Below are 11,293 nucleotides of genomic sequence, written 5' to 3' on the forward strand. Positions count from 1 at the left end.
GAATCGTCTCGTTTATATTATTTGTTTTTTCATTGATTTTAAATATTTTTATTATTATTATTTTTTTTGTGTTTTGATAATTCGAAACTGTTCGATTTTTCAAAAATACTTGTCCTTGAACCTATTTCCTGAAATAAAATAAAATTTATTAGATACTTAACTTTAACCAATTTTTCCTTAACGTACTCAAGTAATTGAATTGGTATATTTTCTTTTGCATTTTAAGTAAATTTAACAAAATGACCGAATAAGGTCAAGAACGTTTTCAAGATGCGAACATCAGTGTTGAGGTAGAGCCTTATAAGCTCTCTGAAATATTTTCGATTGTACCCGAGTTTGAGGGTGATCAAATTTTTTTAAGCAATTTTATTAATGCGTGCGATTGCGCATACGATATGGCAAACGCACAACAAAAAGTATTTTTAGTCATTCATATTAAAAATAAACTTAGAGGTAGGGCAGCGCAATTAATTAGTTCGCGTAACCCCATGTCATATATTGAAATTAAACAACTCTTGAATTTACTTTTTGGTGACTCAAGAGACTTGTCTTCGCTTATACAAGACCTGCAACGCCTTAAGCAACTACCGGGCGAATCGCCACTTACATTCTTTAACCGTTTACAAGTTTTGAACGCAAAAATGCATTCGTGCATCCAAAAATCACCTTTATTGATAACTAAAGAACAAAAATTAGCACAAACCACATTAATTGAGACTATGGCTCTAAATACCTTGTTAACGGGTCTGGAACACCGTCTAGGACAACTCATTCGAGCTAGCAACCCTTCTACACTTTTAGAAGCCCAATCCAGAATCCGTAGGGAGCTTCAACTTTCATATTTTGAGAATCAGAAAATTTCGAAACCCCCTATGCAGAGGCCAACAACTCAACCAATGATGCCAAGGCAAACCCAATTGCCTAAATGTGGAATTTGTGGTCGTATTGGTCATATTACCAATCAATGTCGTTTTAACTCGCCTTCTTATGGTGACCCACAGGCATTCCAACGTCATAATCCTAACCCACCAAATTTCCGTCATCAACCACAACAAGGTGTAAATGGAAATAGTTTTTTGCAACAACAATGGAGAACCAACAATGGAAACCAGAACAGGAATTTTGGAAATGCTAATCGAAATCAGGTCCAAAATCGTCCTTCCTTTAGTCAAAACAAACCCCCTAGTATTCCCAGCCGCAGCAGAGGACACACCATCTGCACTATGAACAACCCCAGGAGGAATACGACCCGAATTGCTCTTTGCAACACGAGTCGGATCATCAATCCTATGCTGAAAATTCTGGCGATTACTATAATTATTCTCTTGATGTTCCTATTCATACTAATGACTATCAGGATTTTCTCACGCTTCCAACTACCAGCCAACCCCTAGAAAGCAACACCCAGGACCCAGTAGCCGAACTTCAGTCGCAGATACAGACCCTAAATCTAGACAACATGGACCCAAACCTAAACTTTCCGGAACAACACTTCATCTAAAATCCTTACTAACTGTAAATTCTGAAAACCTTTACTATATTAACGATGCATCAAATAGATTTAAATTACTCATTGACACTGGTGCAGGCATTTCAATTTTTAAAGAAAAAACGGCTCAAAATTTACCCAAAAGATTCCCTGAAAACCTTACTATCCAAGGTATTACGGATCAAAAATTAACAATTCAAGAATCTACCCTTGTTTCCTTCGGCCCTGGAGAGCCACATAAGGTGTATATTTACGAACTCGATATCGATTTTGATGGAATACTAGGATTAGACTTTCTTGAACATTATGAATGCGTAATAGATTTAAATGCAAAACAGCTAATAACAAACTCTAAAACTATTCCCCTGCATAAAGTTGAAAACATAAAATCAAGTGCAGAAAATTCTCAGCAAAAGACAGCACCTGTAAATTTAATTTCAATTGAACCCCGGACAGAGAAAATTTTGAAACTCAAGTGTAACTTGTCTAATACTGATGCCTTACTATACTCTGATGTAAAAGATAAAGTTAGGTTACCAAATGCAATGGTCAGAGTCAATGAATGTGGTGAATTTTTAACCACCATAGTTAATGCTAATGCCATACCAAAAACAGTTGATTTTTCAGAACTCAAAATAGAACCATTTAATGTTGACACAGACCAATGTAAAGAAAATATTTTAAACTTTAACTCAAAACCCAATAAAAAAAGCCTCGATCGTAAAGCCAAAATACGAGAACAACTTCGACTTGAACATTTAAATGACGAAGAAAAGGAACTTGTTACTGATGTATGTCTAAACTTTTCTGACATATTTTACCTTGAAGGTGACCAACTAACGTTCACCAGCGAAATCAAACATAGTATCGATACCAATAATGCTCGACCTGTCTTCACAAAATCTTATCGCTACCCCCAGGTACATAAGGAAGAAGTTAAAAAGCAAATTGGTAAAATGGTCGATCAAAATATCATTCGCCCCTCGACGTCTCCTTGGTCTTCCCCCGTATGGGTCGTACCCAAAAAACTTGACGCCTCTGGAGAACAAAAATGGAGAGTGGTGATTGATTACCGTAAACTCAATGAGCTCAGCGTTGGAGACAAGTATCCTCTTCCGAATATTTCCGATCTTCTCGACCAGTTAGGGAAATGTCAGTACTTCACTACGCTCGATCTCGCTTCAGGGTTTTATCAGATCGAGATAAATCCAGACGACATTCCCAAGACAGCTTTTTCTGTAGAAAATGGTCATTTTGAATTCGTCCGAATGCCATTTGGCCTGAAGAATGCTCCATCTACCTTCCAGCGAGTTATGGACAACATTCTTCTTGGTATCCAGAACGAACGCTGCTTGGTTTACATGGATGACATAATAATTTATTCGCCTTCTATTCATGAGCACATCGCTAGACTTACTGAGGTTTTCAAACGTCTTCATAAGGCAAATTTAAAAATTCAGCCTGACAAGTGCGAATTTCTTAGGAAGGAAGTCGCTTATTTGGGACATCTCATCACCCAGGACGGCGTTAAACCCAATCCTGTTAAAATTGAGTGTATCCAGAAGTTTCCCATTCCTACCACCACCAAGGATGTCAAATCTTTCTTAGGTCTTGCGGGATATTACAGACGCTTTATTCCTAATTTCGCCAAAATCTCAAAACCTCTGACGACTCTTTTACAGAAAGACACTTCTTTTAATTTTGATTCTGAGTGTATAAATTCATTTAACGATCTTAAAAAGTCTCTTGTATCCGATCCAATTCTTATATACCCAAATTTTGAGGAAACGTTTGTTCTGACAACCGATGCTAGTGCCTTCGCTATTGGAGCTGTACTCTCACAAGGACCTGTAGGAAAGGACCTCCCAATAGCCTATGCATCAAGGACTCTCTGTAGTGCTGAGACGAGATACTCCACTATAGAAAGAGAACTCTTAGCTATCGTCTGGGCTGTGAAACATTTCCGCCCGTATCTCTACGGTCGTAAGTTTCTTCTAATTACTGATCATCGTCCTTTGACTTGGCTTTTCTCAATCAAGGATCCCGGCAGTAGATTAGCTCGTTGGCGCCTAAAACTAGAGGAGTACGACTATAAAATCGAATATAAGCCTGGTAAAATAAACAAAAATGCGGACGCTCTTTCAAGGGTAAAAATTAATCATGTCAAGGATTGTATAGATCTTCAATCAAAAATTACTATCCTTGCCGCCAATGAAGACCGGCCTTCTACTAGTAAAGAAACACCTCCTTCCAATGAAAATGAACCCGATGATGACGATAAAGAAATGACCCAAGACTACAATAGATTCGTAAATTTATACAGTACTCAGTCGATTATTGATTATTCAAAAATCGAAATTTCTAATTCACAACTTTTAGACAAATCACACAAAAACATCGTAAGTTTCTTTTGTCAAACTAAACTCGAAGATCTTCATTATAAAATAATGGACGATTTACTCGAAGAGAATATCGAATTTGAAACTTACAAAGTTAATATCCTGTCAAGCACAAGTGTAAAAAATCGAAAATATTTTATTTTTCTTTTGCCAGCTAATAAAGATTTAATTGCTCAACACCTTTTCTATGCTCTTTACACGTGCAGTAATGAATTTGACCTTACTCAAACTTATTGTGTTGAAAATAATCTTAACCTACCGGTTCTCGAATTATTTTCGTATATCTTTGCCGACAAAGATATTAAATTAAGAATATGTCAAGGCATCGTTTTAACACCAGATCAAGACCAAATCCCTATCATCTTAGATCAATACCACACAGGGAAAAATAACCTACACCGTGACATAAACGAAACAGTCAGGCGTATAAAAGAAAAATATACCTGGCCTGGTTTAACTCGCGATGTAGAAGTTTTTATAAAAAAATGTGATATTTGTCAAAAGGTAAAAATTTATAGAAAAAATCTTAGTACTCCCCTTGTAATCACTGAAACCCCAAAAACAGCGTTTGAAAGAATAAACATAGATCTTTTTGAATATCCGATTAGAAATTATGCATTAACTATTAGGGACGAATTAACTAAATTCACGCAAGCCTACCCCCTACTAGATAAAAAGGCATCCTCTGTAGTTAATACACTATTATTATTTTTTCAACACTACGGTACCCTTTTGCGGATCCATGCTGACCAAGGGCGAGAATTTGACAACAGCCTTTTAAAAGATCTTTGTAAACTTTATGATATTAAACTAACGTTTTCCAGTGTAAGCCACCCCCAGTCAAATGGCTCGCTTGAGAGATTTCACGCGACGCTGACTGAAATGATTTGAGCCCATAGCGCTGAATACCCTGATGAAAATCCTTTTAATGTTCTGCCGTATGCGGTAATCTGCTACAACAATACTAAAAATAAAACTCATGGGTTTACACCCTACGAGCTTATTTTTGGTCACACGTCCAGCAGACCACCGGAAACCTTATACAATCAAGAGCAGTTAATAACGAAATATGTCCGAGATTTAAATAATCGTATGGAATATTATTACAAACTCGCTCGCTCTCGAACTAACGACAAGAAAGAAAAAGCCAAAATTCGATTTGACCGCATTGTAAATAGAAATAAATCAGAATATCAAGTAGGACAAAAAGTTTATATCAAAGAGTCGCAAATCACCACCAAAGCGCAAAACCTCTTTAATGGCCCCTTCGAAGTGTTAGAAGTTTATCAAAATTCTGCAAAATTGAAAAATTTAATCACTAATCAGACTTCTAAAGTCAATTTTGATCGTTTGAAGCCATACTATGACTAGAACAGTCCTATTTTATTTCAGATTTCTCTTGCTGATCCCAGCAGCGGTCACTCAATTCCTGCTTACGCCTGTAAATAACACGGTTGGCATATTTTTCCACGAAGAAGGAAAAGTAAGAGTGTCGAATAATAAATGGACCTTGCTTGTGTACAAAGATTTAGAGCCCATAAGGCAAGCCATTAATCATAATGATAAGTTACTTTCTATCCTCTCTGACCTAACGGCTGACTCTTCTCCCCGTATTACCGCTTTTAAAAGTATTGTTCAAACTCATTTTAGTCTTCTTTCAAGAATCGCTGACTCTGTTAATCTTAAATTGTCAGAAGTTACGGCTGGTACTAAAGACTATACCTATCGAATCAAACGCGGATTAATAAACGGAATAGGTAGTATCTTTAAATCAATAACCGGCAACTTAGATTCGTCTGACGGCGAATATTTTAATGAATGCATAGACAAACTATCGCACGATGAACGAGAACTTGAAACCCTGTTAAAAAACCAAATATCGGTAACGACGTCAGTTATTAAAAGTTTTAATTCAACCATACAAAAAAATCAAATAGATGAATTAACATTCAATCACGATATTGAAGAAATAAAAACATCAATGATAGACATTTCAGATACATTGAAGTTTTATGAAAGCCTAGTAAAAACTTTAGAGCTTTGCGAGTTTTTAATGGAAAGTTATGTTTATTTGGAAAGTTATTTAAACGATCTTTTAAACTCCGTAACGTTTGCTCGCCTAAAGATTTTACATAGCTCAATCATAAACCCAAGGGATTTGATCAATTCTCTACAAGAAGTCTCGCGATCTCTTTCAAAGAATAATTTACCGTTCCCCACCTACCTTCAATATGCTGCTCAGTATCTTGATGTAATAGAATTGCAAGCCTTTCAAACTGAAAACAAAATAGTATTTGTGCTTAACATTCCATTACTTCAACCTGAAACCTATACCTTATACCGAAACTTTCCTATCCCCATTTTGGATAATCGAACAGGTCTCTCTCATGTAATTCCCACAATAAATAAATACATTGCGCGTGATGACGATTCTCTACTGTACATTTTACCTCCAAGCCTGGATAACTGCAAACTGGTTCAAATTAATAGCTACATTTGTTCCAACCTCCTACAATATCCCATAGATAGCGATGCAATATGTGAGGCACAGCTACTGAGGCAGAGTAACCAGTTACCGATCACTTCATCAGTTATCATGTGCAAGAGTTGGACCAAAACTACTGGCTAATAACCGTCTCAGGACCTCTACCAGTAACCATCCAGTGTGGAAAAACAGAAGTTGCGACGAAAATCATCCGAGGGAACACCCTTCTCAGACTCCAACCAGAATGCAACTCCTTTATTGGCAGTACCAGAGTTCACTCTAAGTACCCAATGGAAGTCTACAAAAATGTTACCTATAAAAGTCATCCTGTCTTGATACCGTACGACTGTTGCAAAAGCTTCCCAACCAAGTTCCATGTTCCCGAACTGAAGCCCCTTAAGCTCAGCAATCTCAACGCTGACGACCTGAATGTGGCTCAACATAAGCTAAATCAGTACTCCGAGCAACTGGAGAAGCTAATCGAAGAGCCCTTTATAACCCAAGCATGTCCACTGGTTTACTATCCTGACAATAATTTTGGTAGTAACCCTCATCGTTTTGTGCATATTCTGCAAGTGTCGACGTCGCAAGCCCCTTAGACTAAGCCTTCCTGCAGCCGATGACTCACCACCACGACCAAGACCTGGAACCGATCTACTAAAAAGACTGGTCCCCAAGAGACGAACCAGCATCCATCCAGAAAACCCGATCCAGGAAGAAACCATCCAGTTAAGCTCAATTTAAAAGTTGTTGCATAGCATCAACTTTTTTATTTGATGGGGAGCTGTTATATTGGATCTTCCCATGCACGTGGGCGACCTTTCTCATGGGAACCGCTAAGTCAGCATCCTTGAATCGGATCACACCATATTATGGAATCCACAGTTCTCACGTAGTCAGCAGTTAGATTTAGTATAAATAGGTCTAAGTTTTATTGTAAAAGATAGATTAATTACAGAATATTTATAGGCAGAAACTATGTCCGTTTAAATTTTAATATTTAATAAATAGATTTTTTTTAAAAGTGGTTCTTGAGTTGTGCGAGATAACATACATATACGCACCTGGTAGTAACTGAAGCCAAGTGGCACCAGGAAAGTTAGCCCAGTGGCGGAACAAACGACTGATATTTATATGATATTTATCGAAGATAATAATAATATTTATGGATTTAGTCCAATAGCAAAATTATATATTTTTTATGAAAGCAAGTGGTCAAAAAACAGAACGACTATATTTTCATATTTTAACAAAAGAGATTAACACGAAATATGAATACATATCTTAATGCAGTTTTTGCAATAAATAGGTATAAATTATCAAATTTATTTCAATGCACAAGTGTAATTTAGGGAGACTATTTCCTGAATAAAAGATGAAATATATAAAACATTATTTTTATTTCATATTATTTAGAACTTAATAAAAGTCCAAGGCATCAAATTGACGTTTAGTAAATTTTAACGTGAAAGAAATATTTTCTAACATAGTGATGTGCAAATAAAACAACGGTTTAGAATAATAGTAAAGTAACATATTTATTTATATAATATACATACCTACATTGTCATATTAACAAAATAATATAAAACTACAAGTTTATATAAAAAAAATAAAAATATGTTTTTAAACATGTTCAAATACTACACATAAATGTATTTTATTGTTCTTTGAACAATATCAATTTAGTATATTGGTTTCTCATGGGGTCTATTACTTCAGATTTCCTTTCACATATAAAGTGTAAACAAATATTTAAATATTATAAAAGAATAGACTCTCCATTAGAAAATAAATGTATTTGTTGTTTCCAGAGGCATGTTCTTTTAGAGAAAAAAAATATTAACCTACTGCGATTTTTTTGCGAAATTAAAGAATTCAAATAATTGTTTTCATCCCCGATTAAGGATTGTCCACAGTTCTCACATTTAATTAATAATTGTAGCCTACGACATACTAAACCAGCAATATAAGTAATAATTTGTGTAGAACACGCGCTAATAACATGGGAATTCATTATATATTCATGGTCTTGCCAAACTGCTTGTAAGTTTAAGTAATTTTGAGATACCTCTTCTAACATATCAGGTCGTGCAATATTAAGCTCTGATTTTTCAAACTTCTAGATCCTACCAGTATCATCTAAAGCGATATAATTCCCCACCCTCAGGAATTTCTGCCCTGACGATTAATCTTTTATACGCAGCAGTGAATTAGCGATAGGTATTGTTATTGTTCCACCCGCCCTTTGACCTACTCGATCAAAAAAATAACTCTAAATGACTGAATTTGTAACAGGGAAGGTAAACTAACCAATTTTGAGAAACAACTTCTTCATACATTAATAATGCACTTTTGAGGCAAACAATAAAACCCAGAAAACCTATTTTCCTTTTTGAGTGAATGGCTAGTTCTCCGGTAATTAATTTTAAAGTAGGTAAATATTCAATAGCATGAAATACAAATTCTTTAGTTATTTCAATATTTTTCTCAAAAATACCTTTCTTGTATCTAGAAGCTGCAAGAGACCGACTGTTTAAGATGTCAAAAATATAATTTTTTATTTTGATAAAGTATACAGTAGCTTTGCAACCTCTAAAATTATCAAGAGCTAATGTTTCTTCACAAAAAGTTAAAGCATCGGCCACTGACTCACTTAGCAATTGAATGGCTAATCTAACTTTATTCTTTTGTTTAAAAAAACGGATGTGAGCTTTTCTTAGTTTATTTCCGAAACGCAAACCTTTGCTGTTTTGCAAATTTTTTAATTTTCCTGCGAATTGCCATTTTAAAAGATTTTCTTGACTATATACTAAAATATTTTTCTTTCCTAACATATTTCTAACTAATTGTAACATATGGCAAGGATCGTAAAAAATATAGACATTTTTATTATTTATTTGAAAATATGTTTGGAGGTTAGAAAATTCCATTAAACGACCTAAAATATTTGCCAATGGAATACTTGATAGCGCACCATCGAAAGTCAATGAAAGGATATTAGCACCTGTTTCCCGAATTAATTCTATACATTGTAACACGCATTCTAATCATCTTCCAAATCAACACCGTGATAAAATACCAATAATTTTTTCCATCCCATTCTACTTGCTTTCTAATAGAAATTTCATCAACAACAAGTCCAAGGAGAACAGGACTATCTAATAGCTGTACCAATTTTTTAATGTTAGGATTCTTTTGTAAATTCTGGTTCAGCATCAACATTGCATCAGCATCAACAGCTTCGATACGGTAAACATGTATTAAAAACCCTTCTAACATAACCATATCCCTAAGGGAAAAAAACTCAGAGTAATTGCAAATTTCCGTAATTCAGGAACATATTTCTTATTTTATTTCAATTTACGTTTTTGCAATTCTGTAATTATTTTTTGCCTATTATTTAATAAAAGAGCATTTTCAGAGTTTGATAAATTTGGTTTAGTTAAATCTTTTATGATTTGTTTTAAAGATACCATCTTACTATACCATCTTTTTATACCTTCTTACTTCTGGCTTAACACTTTTATTTTGTATGTTTTTTCCCGACCTGGATTTCTGCGCAAATAGTTTCCTCCGTAACTTCTTTTTCCGGGGAGTGTCTTCATTTACTTCTTCTTGCACATCTGTTGAGGTTGATGCTATTGGCTCTCCAGCCCGCTTTTGGGGAAAAGCTCTCTTTAATGCCTGAAACACACTTATTAGTTAATTTTTACTATAAAATTTACAAGTACACTGAAAAGGTACAGATTTATTAAGAGTTACCTCATGATTACAATGTTGGATGTTACATTTTATTAAATCCATATTATGAGTATAAAATTAATAATGTTGCTCCTAAAATCTTTCAGAGTTACCAAGCTGGATATGCCAAAACAAGTACGAGCGAAGCTCGTACTTTGATCAGTTGGGACCAGTAGAAAAGCTTTTGGTCAGAGGAGACTATTTAAAAATTAAATTTATTACATGATGTTTAACAGGTGCTCCGGCAACGTGGTCAGCAATATGTCTTACAGGTTTTTGTATTTACGGTTTTTGGGGTATCACGCTTCAGAGAATCATGATGTGATAAGAGCTCCGCTCTAATCTAAGTGTGCTAAAATGCATAATATGACTGCAGCATTTGACGTAAACAGTTGTACTAGATAAACCACAAAAACCAGATTTAAAATTAACTTGACATAAATATAAGAAGGATTTTTAAATAATATTATAGTGAATAGTTAAAAATATACTCTTACCAATCTTCATAGGTCATACAGTTTCAAGGAAATACAGTTAAAATACAATTACTTGCTTTCTGTTTATATTCCTTGTATTATATGCATTATAGTATAAGTTCAATAAACTGGATAATTGGGATATGTAAGTCCTGGCAAGTCATCCTTCCTAGCTGAGGCATAATTTGAATTCCTACAAAAAAATATAATTAAAAAAATTAGAGAAAAATATTGAACGCAAAAACTTACTTATTGTGGATACTGAAGCCAGGCTATACTGCTGCCATATGGATATACTGCCAACATATAGTTTCGTCCTTACTGGGTGATACATATCCGAAAAATGTTTGATATTTCAGAAAGTAACAAATAAATGTTACCTTCTGAAATATTTTTAGGTCTGAAATGTAGAAGTAGACATAATAATTGTGACGCCGCACGAAGAAATTCACCTAAGCATACATAGAAAAGCTTCACAGGACAGCCGTGAAATGGTCGCCTCATTTCTCGAACGAGCATACGGGAAGGAATCGGTTGTACAGGAGACGTAAGTGGAACGGGGAAAAAAGATTGCTCCGTGCGCATGTTGAAGAACAGTGGGAATATATATACCAAACTTTGAAATTCAGCAACTTCGTTATTTAAAGTATTACAAAATTTCCGAATGCAAAATGTCGTTAAAAATCAGCTCAAAATCTAT

The 11,293-nt window shown here is 34.9% G+C and overlaps 1 long non-coding RNA gene across 2 annotated transcripts; it reads right to left on the reverse strand.

Moving 5' to 3' along the window:
• Positions 1 to 7,902: 7,902 nt before the first annotated feature.
• LOC126738520 (uncharacterized) lies at positions 7,903 to 11,287 on the reverse strand. Of its 2 annotated transcripts, XR_007661362.1 has the most exons (5): positions 10,843 to 11,287; positions 10,615 to 10,786; positions 10,139 to 10,469; positions 9,876 to 10,060; positions 7,903 to 9,665 (listed from the first exon to the last, which is right to left on the reverse strand). It is a non-coding gene; the product is annotated as an uncharacterized LOC126738520 (long non-coding RNA). The 2 variants fall into 2 exon arrangements; XR_007661361.1 differs by having other exon boundaries at positions 7,903 to 10,060.
• Positions 11,288 to 11,293: the final 6 nt, after the last annotated feature.

Source organism: Anthonomus grandis, chromosome 7 (assembly GCF_022605725.1).
Source record: "Anthonomus grandis grandis chromosome 7, icAntGran1.3, whole genome shotgun sequence".
Lineage (NCBI taxonomy): Eukaryota > Metazoa > Arthropoda > Insecta > Coleoptera > Curculionidae > Anthonomus > Anthonomus grandis.